The sequence below is a fragment of the Coregonus lavaretus genome (genome assembly GCF_964263955.1).
Source record: "Coregonus lavaretus genome assembly, chromosome: 6".
Taxonomy (NCBI): Eukaryota; Metazoa; Chordata; class Actinopteri; order Salmoniformes; family Salmonidae; genus Coregonus; species Coregonus lavaretus.
The window spans coordinates 24,536,371-24,561,658 of NC_139993.1; the positions used below are offsets into that span (position 1 = coordinate 24,536,371).

At 44.5% G+C, this 25,288-nt stretch overlaps 1 pseudogene across 1 annotated transcript in view; it reads left to right on the forward strand.

The window, feature by feature from the left end:
- The window catches only part of LOC311130978 (PDZ domain-containing protein GIPC3-like), a 61,202-nt pseudogene extending 36,303 nt beyond the window's left edge, over positions 1-24,899 (forward strand). Inside the window, exons 5-7 of the transcript in view lie at positions 3,527-3,633; positions 19,181-19,265; positions 24,748-24,899. The product of the transcript in view is annotated as a PDZ domain-containing protein GIPC3-like (transcript). The remainder of the gene's footprint in view (positions 1-3,526; positions 3,634-19,180; positions 19,266-24,747) is intronic.
- The last annotated feature ends 389 nt before the right edge of the window (positions 24,900-25,288 follow it).

The window sequence follows — 25,288 nt, forward strand, 5'->3', positions numbered from 1 at the left end:
GTGGGGATTTCCCGATCAAATATCCTCAGATAATGGGAACAGGTTTTGTGGATAGATCAGTGAAATTGATTTTTCAAAAATTAGGAAAAAAGTCAGACCAAAACGTTACGAAAACTAGGGTTGAAGTAACTCTAGGAAATTTGGAATATCTGATTGTGTGATAATTTTCACATTTCTTTGCATGTTGTTGTGAGATTTAGTGGGGAAATGGAATGTGATTAATTGTATATATTATTTTGATATTATTTTTGATATTAATGTTTTAATTTTCATGTGTTGCTTTGCAAAAGATACTGGTTGGTGTTTTCTTTTCTTCCAGAAGCATATGGGGAATGTGTAGAGGGGATTCAAATACTCAAACATGGACAATATGAATGGACTGGAGAAAGTTGAACAAGGAAGGTGTGGAAATGTTCAGATTCCATCATCAACGTTGCATTGAAAGTCGACACTGCTGAGGAGCTGCAGTGTAGTGGACTACATTCCAGTGTCTGCAATGATTTATATACATATTTGCATGTGTAATACATAATTTCTGTCATATTCTTTCTGTATTAATTGTTTGAAGAATGATGTTTTCTGTTGTTGGGTACATGTGGGGACCTCAGATGTTTTTGTTTTTTTCGTGGATGCTTAGGGATATTGGGTCTAGGCAGGGACAGAGAGAATCCACAGGAGGGTCCGATGGGTTGACCAGCCTGAATGTGGAGGGGTTTTTGATGGTATTTTTTTTTCTGAGGCTTTCATGTGTATTCGATTGCATCATAGCTTAAAATGCATTGATAAAGATTTATAAATTGATCTGGAGTACTTAGGTGGTCGGCTGGGGCAGAGGGGCCGTGATAGAATTTTACTGTCTTGATTGATTGATGGATATTTGGAAAGAAAGCTGCCAGACAGGTTTTTCGCTCTTACACTCCATAGCAATTTGTTTACACTACATACTTTTTGTTTTATTGCTAAAGTTACTCAATAAGCCTGATGTAATAAAAATTGTTATTTGTCATAATCCTATTATTTTTGTTTTCGAGACTTAATTAGTCTCGAAGGGGGGAAATACCTTCAAACTCAGTGCCTCTTTGCTTGACATCATGGGAAAATCAAAATATCTGTAGTATCTGAACAATTTATAGCTTTGGCTGAGGTTTTCATATTGTTGGTTAAATGAACTTTACTCTGCCTTGCTGAAACATCTGGAAAGCATTACTATAGGGCCCCACTGAAATAGAGAACACTTGGATATGTGAGAGGCCAGGGATTGGTCTATTCAAGACATGCCATTTTATGTTACATAGGATATATACCATGTTGGAACAAAGGACGGAGAGAATAATCATATTTGAGATTGGGTTAGTTGTTCTCCAGACTCTGCAAAAGTCTGTAAATTGACGCTGAAATCTTTTGATATAATAAACCTTTATAATCAAAGTACAGTGTCAGCGGATTTCTTATCAACCCAGCATATCAGCATCGTTGTCTCGACAACACATATATCAGCCAAGACCTCAGAAAAAAATGTGTAGACCTCCACAAGTCTGGTTCATCCTTGGGAGCAATTTCCAAATGCCTGAAGGTACCACGTTCATCTGTACAAACAATAGTACGCAAGTATAATCACCATGGGACCACGCAGCCGTCATACCGCTCAGGAAGGGGAAGCGTTCTGTCTCCTAGAGAAGAACGTACTTTGGTGCGAAAAGTGCAAATCAATCCCAGAACAACAGCAAAGGACCTTGTGAAGATGCTGGAAGAAACAGATACAAAAGTATCTATATCCACAATAAAACGAGTCCTATATCGACATAACCTAAAAGGCTGCTCAGCAAGGAAGAAGCCACCGCTCCAAAACCGCCATAAAAAAGCCTGACTACGGTTTGCAAATGCACATGGGGACAAAAATCGTACTCTTTGGAGAAATGTATTCTGGTCTGATGAAACAAAAATAGAACTGTTTGGCCATAATGACCTTTGTTATGTTTGGAGGAAAAAGGGAGAAGCTTGCAAGCCGAAGAACACCATCCCAACCGTGAAGCACGGGGATGGCAGCATCATGCTGTGGGGTTGCTTTGCTGCAGGAGGAACTGGTGCACTTCACAAAATAGATGGCATCATGTGGAAGGTAAATCATGTGGATATATTGAAGCAACATTTCAAGACATTAGTCAGGAAGTTAAAGCTTGGTCGCAAATGGGTCTTCCAAATGGACAATGACCCCAAGCATACTTCCAAAGTTGTGGCAAAATGGCTTAAGGACAAGAAAGTCAAGGTATTGGAGTGGCCATCACAAAGCCCTGACCTCAATCCTATAGAAAATGTGTGGGCAGAACTGAAAAGGCGTGTGCGAGCAAGGAGGCCTACAAACCTGACTCAGTTACACCAGCTCTGTCAGGAGGAATGGGCCAAAATTCAGCCAACTTATTGTGGGAAGCTTGTGGAAGGCTACCCGAAACGTTTGACCCAAGTTAAACAATTTAAAGGCAATGCTACCAAATACTAATTGTGTGTATGTAAACTTCTGACCCACTGGGAATGTGATTAAATAAATAAAAGCTGAAATAAATCATTCTCTTTACTATTATTCTGACATTTCACATTCTTAAAATAAAGTGGTGATCCTAACTGACCTAAGACAGGGGATTTTTACTAGAATTAAGTTTCAGGAAATTTGAAAAACTGAGTTTAAATGTATTTGGCTAAGGTGTATGTAAACTTCCGACTTCGACTGTACTTAGCATGTTAGCTAACCCTAACCTTAACACTTTTAGCTAACCCTTCCCCTAACCCTAATCTTAACCCTAAACTTAACCCTAACTCCTAGCCTAGCTAATGTTATCCAGCTAGCTAACGTTAGCGTTAACCACCTAGCTAACGTTAGCCACAACAAATTGGAATTCGTAAGATACTATTTGTTTTGCAAATGCGTAACATATTGTACGTTTTCAAATTTAGTAACATAAAATACGAATTGTAATTCGTGTTTATCATAAGAAATGGTTGATGGACATCCACAAATGAATAGATACAATATGAAATGTAACATATCCTACTTAATGAAGTCACAAATGTACATACACAATAATACAAAATGCTCTGAGACCAGGTTGGGGTGTAGGGTTTGAGCATAACCTGAAGGTAGGGAGGGGCAGTTCCCCTTGCTGACAGTTCAGACAGCAATGATTAACTAGAGAGACAGCACTTAACTTCAATTGACCAAGCAAGATGATACTCAGCTATTCTTGCAGAAATAGTAGTGGTCTATTTCCAGCTACAGATTGTGCATAAGCCTACTCTTATTATTGTATTCGTTTCCAATTTATGTAATTCATTGTCTTTAAAAGAAAAGTGTCTGGTATGGTATTTTCTTATCAACATTGGGTGTAAAATATCCCTGGACTGTCCATATTTGAAATGTCTAAACTAAGTCAATCGTGATCTATATTTTTTTATCAAATGAAAATGTAGTCTAATAAAGTTATTTAAAATGGCATATATTATATTATTGTATGTGTGTATGTGTGTTTGTCAGATATGATCGGCATGAGGACCAGGGCGCCCAAGTCGAGCGAGGGTAAGATGGTGAATGGGAAGGAGACCCTGCGTCTGCGCTCCAAGGGGTCAGCTACCACCCAGGAAGTGGTGAGTTTCAATTCACACGCTCCCTTGGCCAATTACCTTCTCTGTGGCCGACTGGCCGTCCGACCACACAGAACACCCACGCCCTGTGTGCTGATCTCATTCTGTCAATGACCCGTCAGTGTGTGCTCGTAGTCTGAACACACACGGGGTGTCAACCCCTACACCCTTTGCTGACCCCACTCTCTCTTAATGTTCTAGATTATTCATCAATCTCTAATCTACAGAACACAGCCAACAAGCTGTCAGGGTTAGTGGAGACTGATGAACCAAAAGAGTTGAGCCTTGTGTAGTGTATTAAGATTATGATGGTGTTAAATGTTTTTCATAAAGAAATGGAATGTTGTTTATGTTAGTATCAAGAGGGAATGTTTTAGGTGTAACGCCACATACAACAGACAGGAAGTGTGTTGTGGACAGGGGAGACTGGTGATTGGCCAGAAGAGGGAGCATCATTGTTTATAAATAGGGGGGAAAACGAAGGAGAGGGCAGAACGAGCAGCCATTCTGAGGCGTCACTCTCCGGGTGTCATGTCACCTGTCACTCATGCTGAAGCTTGTGATCTGAATAAACCTTATGATCAACGTTCAGTATGAGCAGACTCCTTTTGTTCATCAGCAATAATTGCCACCACTCACTCGATACGACAAATGGCGAGCTTGCCAGGAGTGGTCTGCAATCCTCCTCTGCTGCATTTGCAGCCGCCAAGCTAACTCAAGCTAACTTCGGTCTGGAGTCATGACCCGACCAGGGTGAGTGTTCCTCACAGCTAAGTTGTTAGTTTTGTTACTGCTTGTGTACACTGGAGGGTGCCTCGGGTGGCGTTTTTGCTGATGACTGGGGGGTCTGGCTAATTATTATAAATTTTTAAAAACAGCGCAAAAGTGGGTAGAGTTTATGGATTGTTTATAGAGATGTGTTGCTTGAATAGTAAGTCAAGAACAATCGGGGCCAAGATATACGTATACATATTTAGAGCATTGTGAATCTGGAAAGACCCCCAGGGGGGGCGACTCGCAGGAGTGGGCTACAAATCCTGTGCGAAGTATTAGACTTTGTCAGGTTGGTTCTGGGAACCATGAATTGAACGATTGTATTTATGTTATACTCCTCCTATAGCCGACGGGAGATAGGGTGGGGGTAACCTCTCGATATGATATTCATCATTCAAGGCAGCATAAAGTTAGGCGGAGATATGGATAATGATGGATAATGATTTGGGCACAATGCAGGATATTTATTTGCATAGTAGGCCGCAGTTAGCTAAAGGCTAAGGCTAATTCTAAATGCTTGATTGTGGTTCAGGCCACGTGGTACATAGCGGCTAAGGCTAATTCTAAATGCTGGAGTGTGGGTCATGCTACATGATACATAGCTGCTAATGATAATGCTAAATACTAATTGTGTTGCGTGCTACATGCTAACGGATATCCTTAGAGACCCCATTGCGATGGATTAAAGTCTCTTAAACTTGTCTCTGTGTGTAAGTCAGGTTATATGTTTTGTGAGCGCTGTTAAATGTTGTTTGATTATGAGGGGGAAACGGGAGTTACAGCTGGACTGTTAACCGTCTATTATTTTGGGATTGGGGAGAGTCCACGGTGAAAAAGTATTTTTGAATGGATTTGCGCATGCGTTTAATTTTGCGACACTACACTACAGAAAGGGGGAGTTTATGGCACGAGATTAGGACACGTTTTGGTTTACGGCACTAAACTACAACACGAGGGTATTGTAAAACTACAAAACTGCATTGTGGGTAAAGGTCATAGGTCCCATCTGGGGTTACCCTGCAGGGGGAGACAGAGAAACACACAGACAAAGAGATATTTGGACACGAGTATTCTAGTTGTTAAACGGCGGATGGTTAAAGATGAAACTTGTTTTGTGACCTATTGAATTTATAAATTAGATATATGTTGACGGAGTATAATGAATTAAATAATTAAATGACGGATTAAAATAAAATAAAAATGTTTTTGAGCGATCTATTTAGTTCTGAGGTTAGTCTTCGAGTGAATAATGGGTGAACGAAGGAATGTTGAATATGGTTGAGATAACTCAGTGATTGCATTAACTACTAAAATGTTATTCTGTGTCTCTGTTTTTCTGTCATATGAGAGGAGCAATACGATACGACAGGAGAGAGGAGGGGCTAACGTGTGACTGACGTGCGTCACGTGACAAGGTGTGACGTGGCAGAGGCAGAGGATCAAATATCAGGCTAGTTCACAAAATCATCCCTTACAAAATATGTGATGTTATGACAATTTTACATAGGCTTGGCAAATGATTCATTAAAAATTGCATTTTGGAGGCTCTGTGCATCACTGGGGTTTGATTGGAATTGTGTTGGGAATCAAGGACTGACATTATTCTGTAAATTTAAGATAATTAGGTGCTGATAGAGCAAGGGGTTTATGGGAATTGTAGTAATGATAGGGTTAGAGGCTTTGTTTATGGGTATTTTAGTCTGAAGTTGACTACTTGCATTTGATGGGTTGTGGTAAGATAGCCAACACTAATTGATAAATTGGTGACATAGGATATAGAAATAAAAATGGGTTTTAATTATTCATGATTTTTAATTGATTTATTTAAAAAATAATTACAGGGGGGAAGCCATAGGCTATATAGTCTAAAATAGTTCACAATAAAGGAATATAAAAGGGTTGATATAGGGGATAAAATGGTAATCCTTTAACTAAAGTATTGCGAGGTTATCCGGCAAGTGAAACAAAAGTTGCCCTTCATTCTCAAACAAAAACTGATAAAAGATTCCAGCGATAAGATAAACAAAGCTATAGAGATAAGGCTAAAAAGTACAGCTTAGGGATGTTTATCCTCAGCTTCCAGTGATCATCCAGGGGGGTGATTGTTGCATCAGAGATGAAGACGAATAATAGATAGAGGGCAAGCAGAAACGACGATGAAGATGAATCAAAACTCCAGAAGGAAGAAAATGAGCTGTCTGGAAGAGAAGATTGAGGTCAAGACAAGGCCACTAGTAAGAAGATGATGGAAGATGATATTTCGAGGACAGAACTTAGAGTATAAGCGGTTGAAGAATACTGATATGTCAACGACGAGAAGGAACAGGACCAAGAAACTCTCTGAAAACTCAATCAAATACAACTTACAACTGGAGAAGAAGGAGAAGAGAAGCTTTGGTTATGAAGAATCAGAGTGAACCAAATCAACAATCACTGTTACAGCTTCAACTGAACAATATCAAATGCAATTGTACCAGCCAAGGTGGGTACCAGATGTTCCATATCCACAGCCAGTTTCTGGACAGACACAGAATTGGAGAGGAAGAGGACGAGAAGAAATAGAAGGAGGAGGAAGATTTCAGCTACACTTCCAGCAACTTTCAGAAGACTGTTATAATTGTGGACAGATTGGGTACTTTACCTGTGAGTGCAACAAGTCAGGAGGAAAAACAGAGAACATTTTTAAGGAAGATACAGGGGCAATTCAAGATCACCTGTTCTCCAGGTGAACCCTAAAGATTCTAGAGTGCCTAGAAGATCCGGAAGGGGGGTGCCAGTTGATAGCACCGATTAGAGAAGAAGACAAAATATCCAACAATTGAAGTAAAAACAACCGACCATTAGAAGTGATGGTGAATAGTGGAAAAACTTATCTGGGTTCAGCCTAAAGAGGTTAAACATATCACTATGTAAAATTAACTAATTAGGATAGGGATTTGAGGTAGTAAAACAGTTAATTACTCTTAAGATACTAATATTAGAAGATACTGTTATTGCAGTATTGGAAAGAGATGCATTGTTTATTCTGGGTTACATTCTTACACTAAGAGATTTCAGGCTAGGCTAAAAGGGTGTTTAGTCGTTTTGCCAAGTCTGTGTGTAAAAAAAAAAGTCAGGAGCAGGTGGGGACTGTCCCAATCACATATTCTAAAATTTGGTGGTAAAGGGATTTTGTGAATAAATCAGTGGAAAAGGTTTTTAAAGGTTAGGAGAGAAAAGATTAGATTAAAATAAGTTAGGAGAACTAGGTTGAAGGAACTCTAAGACAGTAAGCTAAGTTTCAAAGTTAGTAGTAAGAGAGAGAGAACAGTGGTGAAGGACATTTTAAAGTTTAGTGGGAAGATATGGTAGGAGTTTAGATCTGTTAGGAGCAGATGCATTGAGAAAGTATGTGTTGCTGAATGATAAGAGAAGATTGAGGGTGAGTGAGTATCTATAGTTACAGTTCCCAGCAGGGAGATCAAGGTAATTATAGGTGTATTTTTTATAATCAAAAGTTTGAAAGTCAGGGATTAGAGATAGGACTGAGTTGGGAAAAAGTGACACTAGTGGTGATAGATGGAAGTACAAGCAAAGACAACTTTTCTTTGGGGAAAACTAGAAGTAACTAAGGAGATTAACACTTCAGTCTATTAAAACAACAGTGAGAAGCAATTTAACTCTTTCAACATTGATAGTTATTAAAGCCATAAATATATCGCATTTGGTTATAAGGGAACCAATACAGCACCAATTTTAGGGGAAAAATACTTATTAGGGTTAGGATGGGGACGTTCCTCCCACATGGAGAGATAATTATGGAGAAGAAGTATACTTATCTAGTGCAAGCATTAGAATTTGTTCCGGTTAAGAATTATTGGTTAAAAGGCTATGTAATTCATAAAGTAACGCTTATGATGGAAGATTTGAAATCTGTTGAAGTTTCACAGGCACCAAAGGAGTTCAGGAAGAATATGTTACAGTAGTCACTCCAACAGTGAATAATACACATAGGATATCGGTAGTGAAGAGTGTTGATACATCAGCTAAATCAACTACTTTAATGGTAACTTTGGAAGGGATTAATGATACGATGGCAATAAGCAAATGTAGGAAGTATGACACCGACAACAACTGTTCTGAAATTAAAGGGGGTAGCAAGACGAATAGGGTTAAAATAGGAGAGCAGATAGTGGTAGAAACAATATAGATTCATCTGAAATAGTGAAGGATACTATCATGGAGGACAGGATGAGGTCTTTGATTTTAATGACAGACAAGGAGAGGTATCTGATCAGTACCGCTCGTTAGGGGAGAGAGAAACTAAATGCATGTAGTTTGATTCTTCTGTTGTGAAAATTAGAGATAGATGGGCAGGTTCCAGCAGCTCATTCTGTAAGATCAGTGAGGAATCTTGAGGGTCCATGTCTGGTGAGAATTCCACCACCAAACATGTTAGAGACGGTCGCTCGACCTCTATCAAGTATGTGTCAATCTTATGCGTTGTCATGACTGTGGTATCAGCAACAATCAGTAACCGATAAAATAATGTCGTTGTCAAAACATTTGTTTAAGCCTAGGGTTAGGTGTTATTGGGTTAAGTGAATTAACTTGTGTAAATTTGTTAGATGTTAAGTAAAATCAGGTAACAGCAAAAACTGAAGCATTTGAGGTGTAACCATTGAGGGCTAAAAGTTGTTTGGTTCTAATAAAACATATGAGGTAAGGGGTATGTTTATGGGAATATCAGATTGTGATGATTATATGATGACTTTGGATAAGCATGAACATAAGGTTAGAGATGACAAATATAATGTAATTTTTATGTACCAGGTAGTAGGAACAGCAGGACTTTGATGGTTAAAAGATTAGCTTTTGCCTGACAATGTGACTATGGGGAATTTTAGAGATATTTGGAGGGTTTGTGGTGATAAAGCATATATATTTTTACCTTATGGATAGACAGGAGGTTGTTACATGTCAACGTTGAAGCTTCCATATGAGGTTTTTACCATTATAAGAGGGGTAGCACCGGACAGAAATCTGAAGCTAGATTTGAAATTGGATGAAAAGAGACATGCTACATGTCATAGTCTTCAAGCCTATCATTGAAGGATAAATCTAAGGGAGAAGGGGGGATTTTTTCCATGGTATGGTGTAACATTTGGAAAGATCATATTGATAATATTAGGTATACTTTGAGTCCAGATAGTTCAGATATTATCATTAGGGTTATATATGCATTGAAGAATATAAGGGATGCATTTGGTATATCTGAGGGAGTGGGAGATCTGAGAAGTCTTGGGTTGCAAGATCAGGTAGGCCAGTAGGGGCAGTGATGGGTTACATTTAGTTTCAGCTTTGATAGCACTGTGTGTGAGGTTTGTAATTTGTTACTGACCTTTGAGAAAGCTATGATATTGAGATAGGTTGGAGAGTGATGTCTGGAGACAACACTTAGATGCCGGTGTTGACTGTTCCTGATCTGGAGGAAGATGGACAAGTAGAACTGAATGGATAAATATCTTTTTTTTTTTTTTTATGAGTTGATGATTTTTCCCAAAAAATTTTTTTTCCAATATTAGTGTGATTTGTAGTATGATTTATGAATCAAGGGGGGAATGGGTTTATGTGATTCATACATCATTTATATATCATTTTTATATTCTTAGTTGATATTGATGGTCAATTTGAAAGGGTTGTTTTGCAAAAGATACTGTTTGGTCGTTTCTTTTCTTTTCTTCCAGAAGCATTTGGGGGAACATGTGACTCAAACAAGGACAATATGAAGGGACAATATGAAACGACAATGACTGGAGGAGATGAAACAAGGAGGGTGTGGCAGATTCCATCATCAACAAATCCATTGGAAGTCGAGACTACGGGGAGATGAAGTGTAGTGGACTACATTCCAGTGTCTGCAATGAAATATAGACATGTGTAATACATAATTTGTGTCATATTCTTAGGTATTAATTTTTGTAGAATGATGTTTGATGTTATTGGATACATGTGGGGAACTTAGATGTTTTTGTTTATTTCGTGAATGCTTAGGGACAGAGAAAGTCTAGGCAGGGAGAGGTTCACTGTAAGGTCCAATGGGTTGACCAGCCTTACAAGTGGATGTTTTTGGATAGGATTTTGTTTGCAGGGGCTTACATGTGTATTTAATTGCATCATAGTTTCAAATGCATTTACAGGGTTTATGAGTTTATCTGGAGTACCGAAGGTGGTTGCCTGGGGCAGAGGGACCGTGAGAGAATTTTACTGTCTTGATTGATGGATGGAAGGTTGCCGGACAGTTTTTCGCTCTTACACTCCATAGAGATTTGTTCATATTTCATAGTAATGTATTCACACTTCATAAACAGTTATTTCATAGAAAGGTATTTACACTCTAGAGGAGAATGTTTTTGGTTTAATGTTAAAGATACTCAATAAGATACATTGTTACTGGTCATAATCCTATTCTGTTTGTTTTCGAGACGTTTAGTTCGTCTCAAAAGGGGGGAATGTAGTGTATTAAGATTATGATGGTGTTAAATGTTTTTCATGAAGAAATGGAATGTTGTTTATGTTAGTATCAAGAGGGAATGTTTTAGGTGTAACGCCACATACAACAGACAGGAAGTGTGTTGTGGACAGGGGAGACTGGTGATTGGCCAGAAGAGGGAGCATCATTGTTTATAAATAGGGGGGAAAACGAAGGAGAGGGCAGAACGAGCAGCCATTCTGAGGCGTCACTCTCCGGGTGTCATGTCACCTGTCACTCATGCTGAAGCTTGTGATCTGAATAAACCTTATGATCAACGTTCAGTATGAGCAGACTCCTTTTGTTCATCAGCAATAATTGCCACCACTCACTCGATACGACACTTGTCCAGAGTTATAATATTGGCAGACATGAAAAATGCTCTTATGTTTTATGTATATACAGTATAATCACTGACATCACAGACTATACAGTATAGAATAGGGGTACGAAATATGTATGTATTTTACACAAATAAAAAACGCAACATTTACAGCAACCTTTAAATACACCCAACCTGTTATGATGGCATACCTAGATGTTTCATTCACCAGCTATGTGTTTGTAGTACACTCGTGATACTACATACATACAGTTGAAGTCGGAAGTTTACATACACCTTAGCCTGTTACTAAATTTACAAACGTACAATATGTTACGAATTTGCAAAACGAATAGTATCTTACGAATTCCAATTTGTTGTGGCTAACGTTAGCTAGGTGGTTAACGCTAACGTTAGCTAGCTGGATAACATTAGGTTAGGGTTAGGGTTAGCTAACATGCTAAGTACAGTTGAAGTCGGAAGTTTACATACACCTTAGCCAAATACATGTAAACTCTGTTTTTCACAATTCCTGACATTTAATCCTAGTAAAAATGCCCTGTCTTAGGTCAGTTAGGATCACCACTTTATTTTAAAAATGTGATTTTTTTTTATTGATTTTTTTATTTAACATTTATTTAACCAGGTAAGCCAGTTGAGAATAAGTTCTCATTTACAACTGCGACCTGGCCAAGATAAAGCAAAGCAGTGTGATAAAAACAACAACACAGAGTTACAGTGAGGAAAAAAGAATTTGATCCCCTGCTGATTTTGTACGTTTGCCCACTGACAAAGACATGATCAGTCTATAATTTTAATGGTAGGTTTATTTGAACAGTGAGAGACAGAATAACAACAAAAAAATCCAGAAAAACGCATGTCAAAAATTATATAAATTGATTTGCATTTTAATGAGGGAAATAAGTATTTGACCCCTCTGCAAAACATGACTTAGTACTTGGTGGCAAAACCCTTATTGGCAATCACAGAGGTCGGACGTTTCTTGTAGTTGGCCACCAGGTTTGCACACATCTCAGGAGGGATTTTGTCCCACTCCTCTTGGCAGATCTTCTCCAAGTCATTAAGGTTTCGAGCCTGACGTTTGGCAACTCGAACCTTCAGCTCCCTCCACAGATTTTCCAATGCCCTGGCTGAGGGAAGGAGGTTCTCACCCAAGATTTGACGGTACATGGCCCCGTCCATCGTCCCTTTGATGCTGTGAAGTTGTCCTGTCCCCCTAGCAGAAAAACACCCCCAAAGCATAATGTTTCCACCTCCATGTTTGACGGTGGGGATGGTGTTCTTGGGGTCATAGGCAGCATTCCTGCTCCTCCAAACACGGCGAGTTGAGTTGAAGCCAAAGAGCTCAATTTTCGTCTCATCTGACCACAACACTTTCACCCAGTTCTCCTCTGAATCATTCAGATGTTCATTGGCAAACTTCAGACGGGCCTGTATATGTGCTTTCTTGAGCAGGGGGACCTTGCGGGCGCTGCAGGATTTCAGTCCTTCACGGCGTAGTGTGTTACCAATTGTTTTCTTGGTGACTATGGTCTCAGCTGCCTTGAGATCATTGACAAGATCCTCCCGTGTAGTTCTGGGCTGATTCCTCATCGTTCTCATGATCATTGCAACTCCACGAGGTGAGATCTTGCATGGAGCCCCAGGCCGAGGGAGATTGACAGTTCTTTTGTGTTTCTTCCATTTGTGAATAATCGCACCAACTGTTGTCACCTTCTCACCAAGGTGCTTGGCGATGGTCTTGTAGCCCATTCCAGCCTTGTGTAGGTCTACAATCTTGTCCCTGACATCCTTGGAGAGCTCTTTGATCTTGGCCATGGTGGAGAGTTTGGAATCTGATTGATTGATTGCTTCTATGGACAGGTGTCTTTTATACAGGTAACAAACTGAGATTAGGAGCACTCCCTTTAAGAGTCTGCTCCTAATCTCAGCTCGTTACCTGTATAAAAGACACCTGGGAGCCAGAAATCTTTGTCATAAGGTGAGGTGTATGTGGGGTGGAAGTCAGGCGCAGGACACCGAGGCTTAGTCCAAAAACGTTTACTAAAGTCCCAAAGAAACAATGTAATATACAAAAAGGCACGGCCTCAACCAACAAAGGAGGCGACTATGCGCAATTACGCACAAACAAGCGTAATTACAAAATACACAAAACACGACACGTAACACAAACGACTGGCGAAAACAACACACAACTAATCCATACAAACACAGGGAACTTATAGGACATGTAATCAACGCAAACCAGACACAGGTGAAAAGGACAGACAAAAGCAATCGCACATGAAACATCCAACGGTGGCAGCTAGTACTCCGGGGACGGCGAACGCCTTTGCCTGCCCGAACCAGGAGGAGGAGCAGTCTCGGCCGAAACCGTGACAGTACCCCCCCCTTGACGCGCGGCTCCAGCCGTGCGCGACCCTGGCCTCGGGGACGGCCAGGAGGACGCGGACCCGGGCGCGTGGGATGCCCATGGTGGAACTCTGTCAGGAGGGATGGATCGAGGATGTCCCTCCTGGGCACCCAGCACCGTTCCTCCGGACCGTACCCCTCCCACTCCACGAGATATTGGAGACCACTCCTCCGGCGCCTGGAGTCCAAGATGGTCCGGACCCTGTACGCCGGGACCCCCTCGATGTCCAAAGGGGGCGGAGGGGTCTCTCCTATCTCCTCTTCTTGGAGTGGGCCAGCTACCACCGGCCTGAGAAGAGACACATGGAACGAGGGGTTAATATTTTTGTACTCAATAGGCAGTTGTAATCTGTAACACACCTCGTTCAATCTTCTCAGGACTTTGAAGGGCCCCACAAACCGCCGACCCAGCTTCCGGCAGGGCAGGCGGAGGGGCAGGTTTCGAGTCGAGAGCCAGACTCGATCTCCCGGTGCGTACACCGGCCCCTCACTGCGGTGGCGATCGGCGCTCGCCTTGTGTTGACGGATGGCACGCTGCAGATGGACATGGGCAGCGTCCCACGTCTCCTCCGAGCGCCGAATCCACTCGTCCACCGCAGGGGCCTCGGTCTGGCTCTCGTGCCACGGTGCCAGGACCGGCTGATACCCTAAAATACACTGGAAAGGTGTTAATCCGGTGGAGGAGTGGCGGAGAGAGTTCTGGGCCATCTCTGCCCAGGGGATATACCTCGACCACTCCTCCGGCCGGTCCCGGCAATAGGACCTCAAAAACCTACCCACATCCTGGTTCACACGTTCAACCTGCCCATTGCTCTCTGGGTGGTACCCCGAGGTAAGGCTAACCGAGACCCCCAGGCGTTCCATAAAAGCCCCCCAGACTCTGGAGGTGAACTGGGGACCTCGGTCGGACACAATATCCTCGGGGACCCCATAGTGCCGGAACACGTGGGTAAAGAGGGCCTCGGCGGTCTGTAGGGCAGTAGGGAGACCCGGCAGTGGGAGGAGACGACAGGCCTTAGAAAACCGATCCACAACGACCAAAATGGTGGTATTACCCTGGGAAGGGGGTAGATCGGTCACAAAATCTACCGAGAGATGGGACCATGGTCGTTGTGGAACGGGCAGAGGATGTAACTTACCCCTGGGCAAATGTCTAGGTGCCTTACACTGGGCACACACCGAGCAGGAGGAGACATAAACCCTCACATCCCTGGCTAACGTTGGCCACCAGTATTTCACGCTAAGGCAGTGCACCGTCCGACCAATACCAGGATGTCCAGAGGAGGGTGATGTATGAGCCCAAGAAATAAGCCGATCACGAACCTCGAGCGGAACGTACGTCCGCCCCACAGGACACTCGGGGGGAGTAGGGTCGGTACGCAGCGCCCGCTCGATTTCCGCATCGACCTCCCATACTACCGGAGCCACCAGACAAGACTCCGGAAGTATGGAAGTGGGCTCAATGGACCTCTCCTCCGTGTCATACTGCCGGGACAGTGCGTCTGCCTTACCGTTCTGGGACCCAGGGATGTATGTGATCTTAAAAACAAACCGGGTCAGGAACATGTTCCACCTAGCCTGACGAGGGTTCAATCTCCTAGCTGCCCGGATGTACTCCAGGTTACGGTGATCAGTCAGAATGAGAAAAGGGTGTTGAGCCCCCTCAAGCCACTGCCTCCACACCTTTAGGGCCTGGACTACAGCTAACAGCTCCCTGTCCCCAACGTCATAATTGCGCTCCGCCGAGCTGAGCTTCTTGGAGTAGAACGCACAGGGGCGGAGCTTAGGTGGCGTGCCGGACCGTTGTGACAGGACTGCCCCAATACCGGTCTCGGACGCGTCCACCTCTACTTGGAAAGGCAAAGAGGGATCCGGATGCGCCAGCACCGGGGCCGAGGCGAACAGGTTCTTCAGCTTGACAAATGCCCTGTCCGCCTCAGCTGACCACTGCAAGCGCACCGGACCCCCCTTTAGCAGAGACGTAATGGGAGCTGCAACCTGTCCAAAGCCCGGATAAACCTCTGGTAGTAATTAGCAAAACCCAAGAACCGCTGCACCTCTTTTACGGTGGTTGGAGTTTGCCAATTACGCACAGCCGATACCCGATCTACCTCTATCTCCACGCCAGACGCGGACAACTGATAACCCAAAAAAGAGACGGACTCCTGGAAGAACAAGCATTTCTCTGCCTTGACATACAAGTCATGCTCCAACAGTCGTCTCAATACTCGGCGCACCTGGGCTACATGCTCGGTTCGTGTAGAAGAATACACTAGAATGTCGTCAATGTACACCACTACACCCTGCCCATGCATGTCCCGGAAAATCTCATCAACAAAGGATTGGAAGACTGAAGGAGCATTCATTAACCCGTACGGCATGACGAGATACTCGTAATGACCCGAGGTGGTGCTAAATGCTGTTTTCCATTCATCCCCCTCCCTAATGCGCACCAAATTGTACGCGCTCCTGAGATCCAACTTTGTGAAGAAACGCGCTCCGCGTAATGACTCCGTCATCGTCGCAATCAGTGGAAGTGGGTGCTATAGGGTGTGTTGTTCTGTCATAAGGTGAGGTGTATGTGGGGTGGAAGTCAGGCGCAGGACACCGAGGCTTAGTCCAAAAACGTTTACTAAAGTCCCAAAGAAACAATGTAATATACAAAAAGGCACGGCCTCAACCAACAAAGGAGGCGACTATGCGCAATTACGCACAAACAAGCGTAATTACAAAATACACAAAACACGACACGTAACACAAACGACTGGCGAAAACAACACACAACTAATCCATACAAACACAGGGAACTTATAGGACATGTAATCAACGCAAACCAGACACAGGTGAAAAGGACAGACAAAAGCAATCGCACATGAAACATCCAACGGTGGCAGCTAGTACTCCGGGGACGGCGAACGCCTTTGCCTGCCCGAACCAGGAGGAGGAGCAGTCTCGGCCGAAACCGTGACAATCTTTCTGATTGAGATGGGGTCAAATACTTATTTCCCTCATTAAAATGCAAATCAATTTATAACATTTTTGACATGCGTTTTTCTGGATTTTTTTGTTGTTATTCTGTCTCTCACTGTTCAAATAAACCTACCATTAAAATTATAAACTGATCATTTCTTTGTTAGTGGGCAAACATACAAAATCAGCAGGGGATCAAATACTTTTTTCCCTCATGGTACATATGGGGTAAACAAAACATAAAGTCAATACAATAGAAAATATATATACAGTGTGTGCGAATGTAGTAAATTATGGAGGTAAGGCAATAAATAGGCCATAGTGCAAAATAGTTACAATTTCGTATTAACACTGGAATGATAGATGTGCAAAAGATGATGTGCAAATAGAGATACTGGGGTGCAAATTAGCAAAATAAATAACAATATGGGGATGAGGTAGTTGGATGGGCTAATTACAGATGGGCTGTGTACAGGTGCAGTGATCGGTAAGCTGCTCTGACAACTGACGCCTAAAGTTAGTGAGGGCGATAAGAGTCTCCAGCTTCAGAGATTTTTGCAGTTCGTTCCAGTCATTGGCAGCAGAGAACTGGAAGGAATGGCAGCCAAAGGAGGTGTTGGCTTTGGGGATGACCAGTGAGATATACCTGCTGGAGCGCAGACTACGGGTAGGTGTTGCTATGGTGACCAGTGAGCTAAGATAAGACAGGGATTTGCCTAGCAGTGATTTATAGATGACCTGGAGCCAGTGGGTTTGGCGACGAATATGTAGTGAGGGCCAGCCAACAAGAGTGTACAGGTCACAATGGTGGGTAGTATATGGGGCTTTGGTGACAAAACGGATGGCACTGTGATAGACTACATCCAATTTGCTGAGTAGAGTGTTGGAGGCTATTTTGTAAATGACATCGCCGAAGTCAAGGATCAGTAGGATAGTCAGTTTTACGAGGGCATGTTTGGCAGCATGAGTGAAGGAGGCTTTATTGCAAAATAGGAAGCCGATTCTAGATCTATCTTTGGATTGGAGATTCTTAATGTGAGTCTGGAAGGGGTAGTCTTAGCCAGGTGGAAAGCATGGTCAGCCGTAGCAAAATACTTGTTGAAATTCTTGATTATTGTAGATTTATTGGTGGTGACAGTGTTTCCTAGCCTCAGTGCAGTGGGCAGTTGGGAAGAGGTGCTCTTATTCTCCATGGACTTTATAGTGTCCCAAAACTTTTGGAGTTAGTGCTACAGGATGCACATTTCTGTTTGAAAAAGCTAGCCTTTGCTTTCCTAACTGATTGTGTATATTGGTTCCTGACTTCCCTGAAAAGTTGCATATCGCGGGGGCTGTTTGATGCTAATGCAGTACGCCACAGGATGTTTTTGTGCTGGTCAAGGGCAGTCAAGTCTGAGGAGAACCAGGGGCTATATCTATTCTTAGTTCTGAATTTTATGAATGGGGCATGCTTATTACAGATTGAGAGGAAAGCACTTTTAAAGAACAACCTGGCATCCTCTACTGACGGAATGAGGTCAATATCCATCCAGGATACCCGGGCCAGGTCAATTAGAAAGGCCTGCTCGCTAAAGTGTTTTAGGGAGCGTTTGACAGTGATGAGGGGTGGTCATTTGACCGCGGACCCATTACGGACGTAGGCAATAAGGCAGTGATCGCTGAGATCCTGGTTGAAGACAGCGGAGGTGTATTTAGAGGGTAAATTTGTCAGGATGATATCTATGAGGGTGCCCATGTTTACAGATTTTGGGTTGTACCTGGTATGTTCGTTAATAATTTGTGTGAGATTGAGGGCATCTAGTTTAGATTGTAAGTTGGCCGGGGTCTTAAGCATATCCCAGTTTAGGTCACCAAGCAGTACGAACTCTGAGGATAGATAGGGGGCAATCAGTTCACATATGGTGTCCAGGGCACAGCTCGGGGCTGAGGGGCTTCTGTAGCAAGCGGCAACAGTGAGAGACTTATTTCTGGAAAGGTCGATTTTTTGAAGTAGAAGCTCAAACTGTTTGGGCACAGACCTGGATAGTATGATAGAGCTCTGCAGGCTATCTCTACAGTAGATTGCAACCCCACCCCCTTTGGCAGTTCTATCGAGACGGAAAATGTTGTAGTTGGGGATGGACATTTCTGAATTTTTAGTGGCCTTCCTAAGCCAGGATTCAGACACTGCTAGAACATCAGGGTTGGCGGAGTGTGCTAACGCAGTGAATAACTCAAACTTAGGGAGGAGGCTTCGGATGTTAACGTGCAAGAAACCAAGGCTTTTACGGTTACAGAAGTCAACAATTGATAACGCCTGGGGAGTAGGAGTGATACTGGGGGCTACAGGGCCTGGGTTAACCTCTACATCACCAGAGGAACAGAGGAGGAGTAGAATAAGGATACGGCTAAAGGCTTTAAGAACTGGTCTTCTAGTGTGTTGGGTACAGAGAAAAAAAGGGGCAGATTTCCGGGCGTTGTAGAATAGATTCAGGGCATTATGTACAGACAAGGATATGGAAGGATATGAGTACAGTGGAGGTAAACCTAAGCGTTGGGTAACGAATGAGTTTGAGGAGAGAGCCACCAAAAAAGTGGATGATCTACTGGAGAGTTACATGGGTATCCGAGACCTCGAGTTAGGTAAGATGGCTGCTCTCCATTTTAGGAAAATAGAATTAGCTGTTACCTTATAAGCCACTAAGCCTCAGGGTTATTAAAATGGCCAAACTAAAGGTCCAGGTCAGATTTGGTTTTTCCATCCTAATTGATGAGCTATAGGATGTAGTATAGGATTTCAATGGGAAAAGCTCACTACAGTTGAAAGGAGACGGTTTTAGACACATCCAACTTTGCACAGATGCTGGAGAAAAATAATGTCCGCTCACTCTTTACTGCTCCCACAAGATATTGTGGTACATATATTATCAGCAGGAAAAAGTGACATTACTTTTCTTTCTCTAAGCTGACGCCAGCCAGAACATCAGCAGAGGGCTAAAACAAAGCCTTCATGCTAAGCCATGAGTTAGAGAGTGAGACATCTCAACATCTTAAAGGTTACATACCAGAGACATTAGTTAGCTTTTTCTATGAGCGCCAAGTAAAAAATACCTAATTTACATAAATGTTGCAGTGCTTTTTGGTATTTTTGTACTTTTCCTTGGGACATCATCTTCTTGTCGCAGTAAGATATATGAGAGAGAATTGGAGGGCTTGATTTTCCTGTGTTTTATATACTATATTTCCACACCATGAGATTGGAATAATACTGTGAAATTGTGAAAATGAAGATAATGCCGGTTTCGTGTAAGAGCTGTTTGAAAAGACCGCCTGAATTTGAAGCCTGTTTGATGGGATGGAGTTTAGGCCTGCCTGGTGACATCACCGAGCGGTAAATTGGTTAATATACCACTAACAAAGAGAGTTCCAAACCTCTGCCAATAACAGCTAGTTTTCAGTTTTCCCCTCCCCACTCAGACCACTCCCAGACAGTCCTAGCAAAATTCTTGCTTGAGAAATTACTCTTAGCTAAGAAGCTATTTTTGTTTATTTTTGACAATTTTATTGAAAACAATCACAGTAAGGTACTTAATTGTTACCCAGAAATGATTTGAAATTGAGAAAAGAATGTCCCTAGGGCCAATACTTTTTCCTGAACAAGTGACCTGTAAAGAGAAAACTCTGGGCCCTAGTTAGGCCTATTGTCACGACTTCCGCCGAGGCTGCCTCCCCTCCTTTTTCGGGCAGGTTTCGGCGTTCGTCGTCATCGGCTTACTAGCTACTGCCGATCCCATTCTCATTACTCCACTTGTCATGTCTTGTCTTGTCAATCACACACACCTGGTGCTCATTCCCCTAATTAGTATGTGTATAAGTGTTCCCTCTGTTCCCCTTGTCTTTGTGAGTGATTGTTTCATTGTGAGAGCGAGTAGCTCGGGTGAGCTACTCTTCCATTTGTTATTGCCAAGGTGGAATATTTCCCTTGCATTTTATTTATGTAAACGGAATAAACTCTGGACTTCTGTGTTATACCTCCTGCACCTGACTCCTTCATTCACACCTCATCACAGAATCACTCACCCACTGAATGGAGTCAGCAGGAGAAGACCGCATGCCTGGAGTTGTGGCAAGGGTCCAGGAGCATTCCTAGATGCTGGCCAGCTTGGGGGAAGCGATGGATCGGGTTCTTCAAGTAGTACAACGCCTGGAGAAGAGAGGACCCGATCTATCGAGACCAGCTGGTCAACCGGATCCAGCCACCTACACCCCAGCCCCTGGAGGGATCCAGATATCCCGGCCACCGGCGTTTGATGGGACGGCAGCGCGATGTAAGAGATTTCTGCTCCAACTAGAGTTGTATTTCTCCAGCATCAGGCCGGCGCCACTGGAGCGGGAGAAGGTATCCGTCCTTGTTTCCTGCCTTTGTGGGAGAGCCCTGGAGTGGGCCAACGCGGTGTGGAACGAGGGAGGTGCCGTGTTGGAGGACTACGGGGAGTTTGCTCGTCTCTTTCGGGCCGTTTTCGATCACCCGCCTGAGGGTCGAGAGGTGGGCGAACGACTGGTCCATCTGAGGCAGGGTACGAGGACCACACAGCACTACGCCCTGGAGTTCCGGACGCTGGCAGCGGGGTCCGGGTGAAACGAGCGGGCCCTGATCGACCATTTCCGGTGCCACCAGAGGGAGGATGTCCGACGGGAGCTAGCCTGCCGTGATGCCATGCTATCGTTCTCCCAACTGGTGGACATGGCCATCCGGCTGGACAATCTGCTAGCAGCCAGAGGATGTCCTGGTAGGGGTCTGCCCGTTCCCACTCCGGACAACTCTGACCCCGAGCAGATGGAGCTGGGGGGAGCCACCGGTAGAGAGATCGCAAGGAGGACAGCCACAGTGCCACTGGTGGCACGAAGGGACAATCCACCTCACGTTGCAGTCAACGTTCCTTTGGGTCTGGAGGCGGTAGGCAGGGTACTCACGCATCACCCCAGGTAACGAACACCCAAACTTGATCAGAGCCCTTTGCGGCGCACTGTACCTTATCTATCTCCTTTCCCGATCACCTGGTAGTTTCCCAGTGTAAGGCGCTAGTCGATTCAAGCGCAGCTGGGAACTTTATGGACAGGGCATTTGCATGCCGTCAAGGCATTTCATTGGTTCCCCTATCTATTCCACTCCCCATCAGAGCACTTGATAGTCGACCATTAGGGTCCGGGTTGGTTAAGGAGGTTACTGTACCAGTCACCATGATTACACAGGAGACGCATGTTGAGCAGATCACTTTTTTTATTATTGAGTCTCCTGCTTACGCTGTAGTCTTAGGTATTCCGTGGTTAGCCCTTCACAACCCCAATTTTTCATGGCCGCAGAGGGTTCTAACGGGGTGGTTGCGTGAGTGTCTGGGTAGGTGTCTAGGTGTTTCCATTGGTGCGACCACGGTGGAAAGTCCAGACGGTAACCCCACCATGCACATTCCCCCCGAATACCATGATCTGGCGCTCACGTTTTCCAAGACGCAAGCGACTAAATTACCACCTCATCGGGAGGGGGATTGCGCGATAAACCTCCGGGTAGACGCTGTACCTCCCAGGAGTCATGTGTATCCCCTGTCGCAGGCTGAAACGGAGGCTATGGAAACATACGTCACCAAGTCCCTGCGCCAGGGGTATATACGTCCCTCCACTTCACCTGCTTCCTCGAGTTTCTTCTTTGTGAAGAAGAAAGATGGCGGTTTACGTCCGTGCATTGATTATCGACCACTGAATAAGGTGACGGTACGATTTAGTTATCCTCTTCCCCTCATTCCTTCAGTGATTGAGTCAATGCATGGGGCCCGTTTTTTCACCAAATTAGACCTCAGGAGTGCCTACAACCTGGTGCGTATTTGGGAAGGGGATGAGTGGAAAACAGCATTCACATCGGGGAATACCTGGTGATGCCCTACGGTTTGATGAATGCTCCATCCGTTTTCCAGTCTTTTGTGAATGAGGTGTTTCGGGACATGCTTGGGCGCGGTGGGTGGTCTACATCGATGACCTCCTGGTGTATTCCGTTACGCACGCCGAGCATGTGTCCCTGGTTCGCAAGGTACTGGTCTGACTGCTGGAAAATGGTCTTTATGCCAATGCAGAGAAGTGTGAGTTTTTCCAGCAGTCAATCTCCTTCCTCGGATACCGCATTACTACCACAGGTGTGGAGATGGAGGGAGATCACATTTCAGCCATGCGTAATTGGCCGACTCCAACCATGGTGAAGGAGGTGCAGCGCTTCCTTGGCTTTGCCAACTACTATCGGAGGTTTATTCGGGGCTTTGGCAAGGTCGCAGCTCCCATTACCTCCTTGTTGAAGGGTGGGCCGTCCCGGCTCCGCTGGTCTGCTGAGGCTGATTTGGCCTTCAGTAGATTGCGGGGTCTGTTCACCTCCGCCCCGGTACTGGCTCACCCCGATCCATCATTACTGTTCGTAGTGGAGGTGGATGCGTCCGAGGTAGGGATAGGCGCTGTCTTATCCCAACGCTCGGGCATGCCACCCAAGCTCCGCCCCTGTGCATTATTTTCGAAGAAGCTCAGCTTGGCGGAGCAGAACTACGGCGTTGGTGATCAAGAGCTGCTGGCTGTTGTCCGAGCTTTGACGGTGTGGAGGCATTGGCTCGAAGGGGCGAAACACCCTTTCCTCGTCTGGACAGACCACCGTAACCTGGAGTACATTCGGGCAGCGAGGAGGCTGAATCCTCGCCAGGGCAGGTGGAAAGGGTGAATCAAGATGTGGGTAGGTTCCTGCGGACCTACTGTCAGGACTGGCCGGGGGAGTGGTCGGTGTTCCTGCCATGGGCAGAATACGCTCAGAACTCTCTCCGCCACTCCTCCACTAACCTAACACCCTTCCAATGTGTTTTGGGTTACCAACCGGTCCTGCCACCATGGCACCAGAGCCAGACCGAGGCTCCTGCGGTGGATGACTGGTTTCGGCACGTGGAGGAGATTCGGGACGCTGCTCACGTTCACCTCCAGCGCGCCGTGCGTAGTCAGGAGGCGAACGCTGACCGCCACCGCAGGGAGGCCCTGGTTTTCGTACCGGGGGATCAGGTCTGGCTCTCGACCCGGAATTTACCCCTCCGCCTGCCCTGCCGGAAGCTGAGCCCGCGGTCTGTGGGGCCGTTTAAAGTCCTGAGGAGGATAAACGAGGTTACATACAGGTTGTTACTCCCCCCTGATTACCGTATTAACCCCTCATTTCATGTGTCTCTCCTCAGGCCAGTGGTAGCTGGTCCGCTCCAGGAGTCTGAGGTGCGGGAGGTTCCTCCACCTCCTCTGGACATCGATGCAGGCCCCGGCGTACTCGGTCCGTTCCATACTGGATTCGAGGCGTCGGGTGCGGGGCCTTCAGTATCTCGTGGAGTGGGAGGGGTACGGTCCGGAGGAACGGTGCTGGGTCCCAAGGAGGGACATCCTCGATCCCTCCCTGTTGAGGGATTTCCACCGTCGCCATCCGACTCGCCCTGCTCCGCATCCTCCTGGCCGTCCCCGAGGCCGGGGTCGGCGCACTGCTGGAGCCGCGCGTCAAGGGGGGAGTACTGTCACGATTTCCGCCGAGGCTGCCTCCCCTCTTTTTTCGGGCAGGTTTCGGCGTTCGTCGTCACCGGCTTACTAGCTACTGCCAATCCCATTCTCATCACTCCACTTGTCATGTCTTGTCTTGTCAATCACACAAACCTGGTGCTCATTCCCCTAATTAGTATGTGTATAAGTGTTCCCTCTGTTCCCCTTGTCTTTTTGAGTGATTGTTTCATTGTGAGAGCGAGTATACTCTTCCATTTGTTATTGCCAAGGTGAAATATTTCCCTTGTGATAGTTTCGTTTTGATGCTTGGTGCGTTTTATTGATGTAAACGGAATAAACTCTGGACTTCGGTGTTTTACCTCCTGTGCCTGACTCCTTCATTCACACCTCATCACACCTATATAGAACCTTGATTTAAGGCTTTCTCACATTCATTCAGAAATAGACACGTTTCAATAGCTGAGTGAATAAGACTTGGAAGTGAAGCAACGCAAGGCCTATATCTAGTAACTGTGAGAAACCAAAAGGAGATTAATTACTATTTTCCACTCATGAGGGAACTCTCTTGCAGCCACCACCATCGTGGAGGCTCGTAAAGACAAGAAGAACCCAGATGACTTTGCTGAGGCTCTGGATTCAGTGCTGGGGGACTTTGCCTTCCCAGATGTCTTCTTGTTCGACGTGTGGGGCGCCATTAGAGACGTGAAGAATGGCAGAATGTAGAGGCATCAGTCAGTTATTACTATTTTCATGTCTTTTTAACATTTCCATTTTACAATTGTCATCTCAATGGCTGTATGGTTAACACAGGCCTATTCAGCCATTCTTCCCCCCAAACTATTCTATATATTTTCAGGTGCTATATAGTTATCTACCTTAGGTATTAATATTTCACTTTTTTTTAGATGTTACTATTTTAGGTTTTGTAGCAAGTGACTGAAGTAAACCTTAGTTTGAAACATTCTGAAACTAGTTGTTTAGCATGACATTGCATAAGGGTAGTGGGTTACATCATCTTTCCAGCGGACATTGTGGTTAATGGGAAATAGTGCTGTTATGTCATTAAAGGGGCAATCTGTGATTGCTACATACATTTTTGGAATTTATAAATG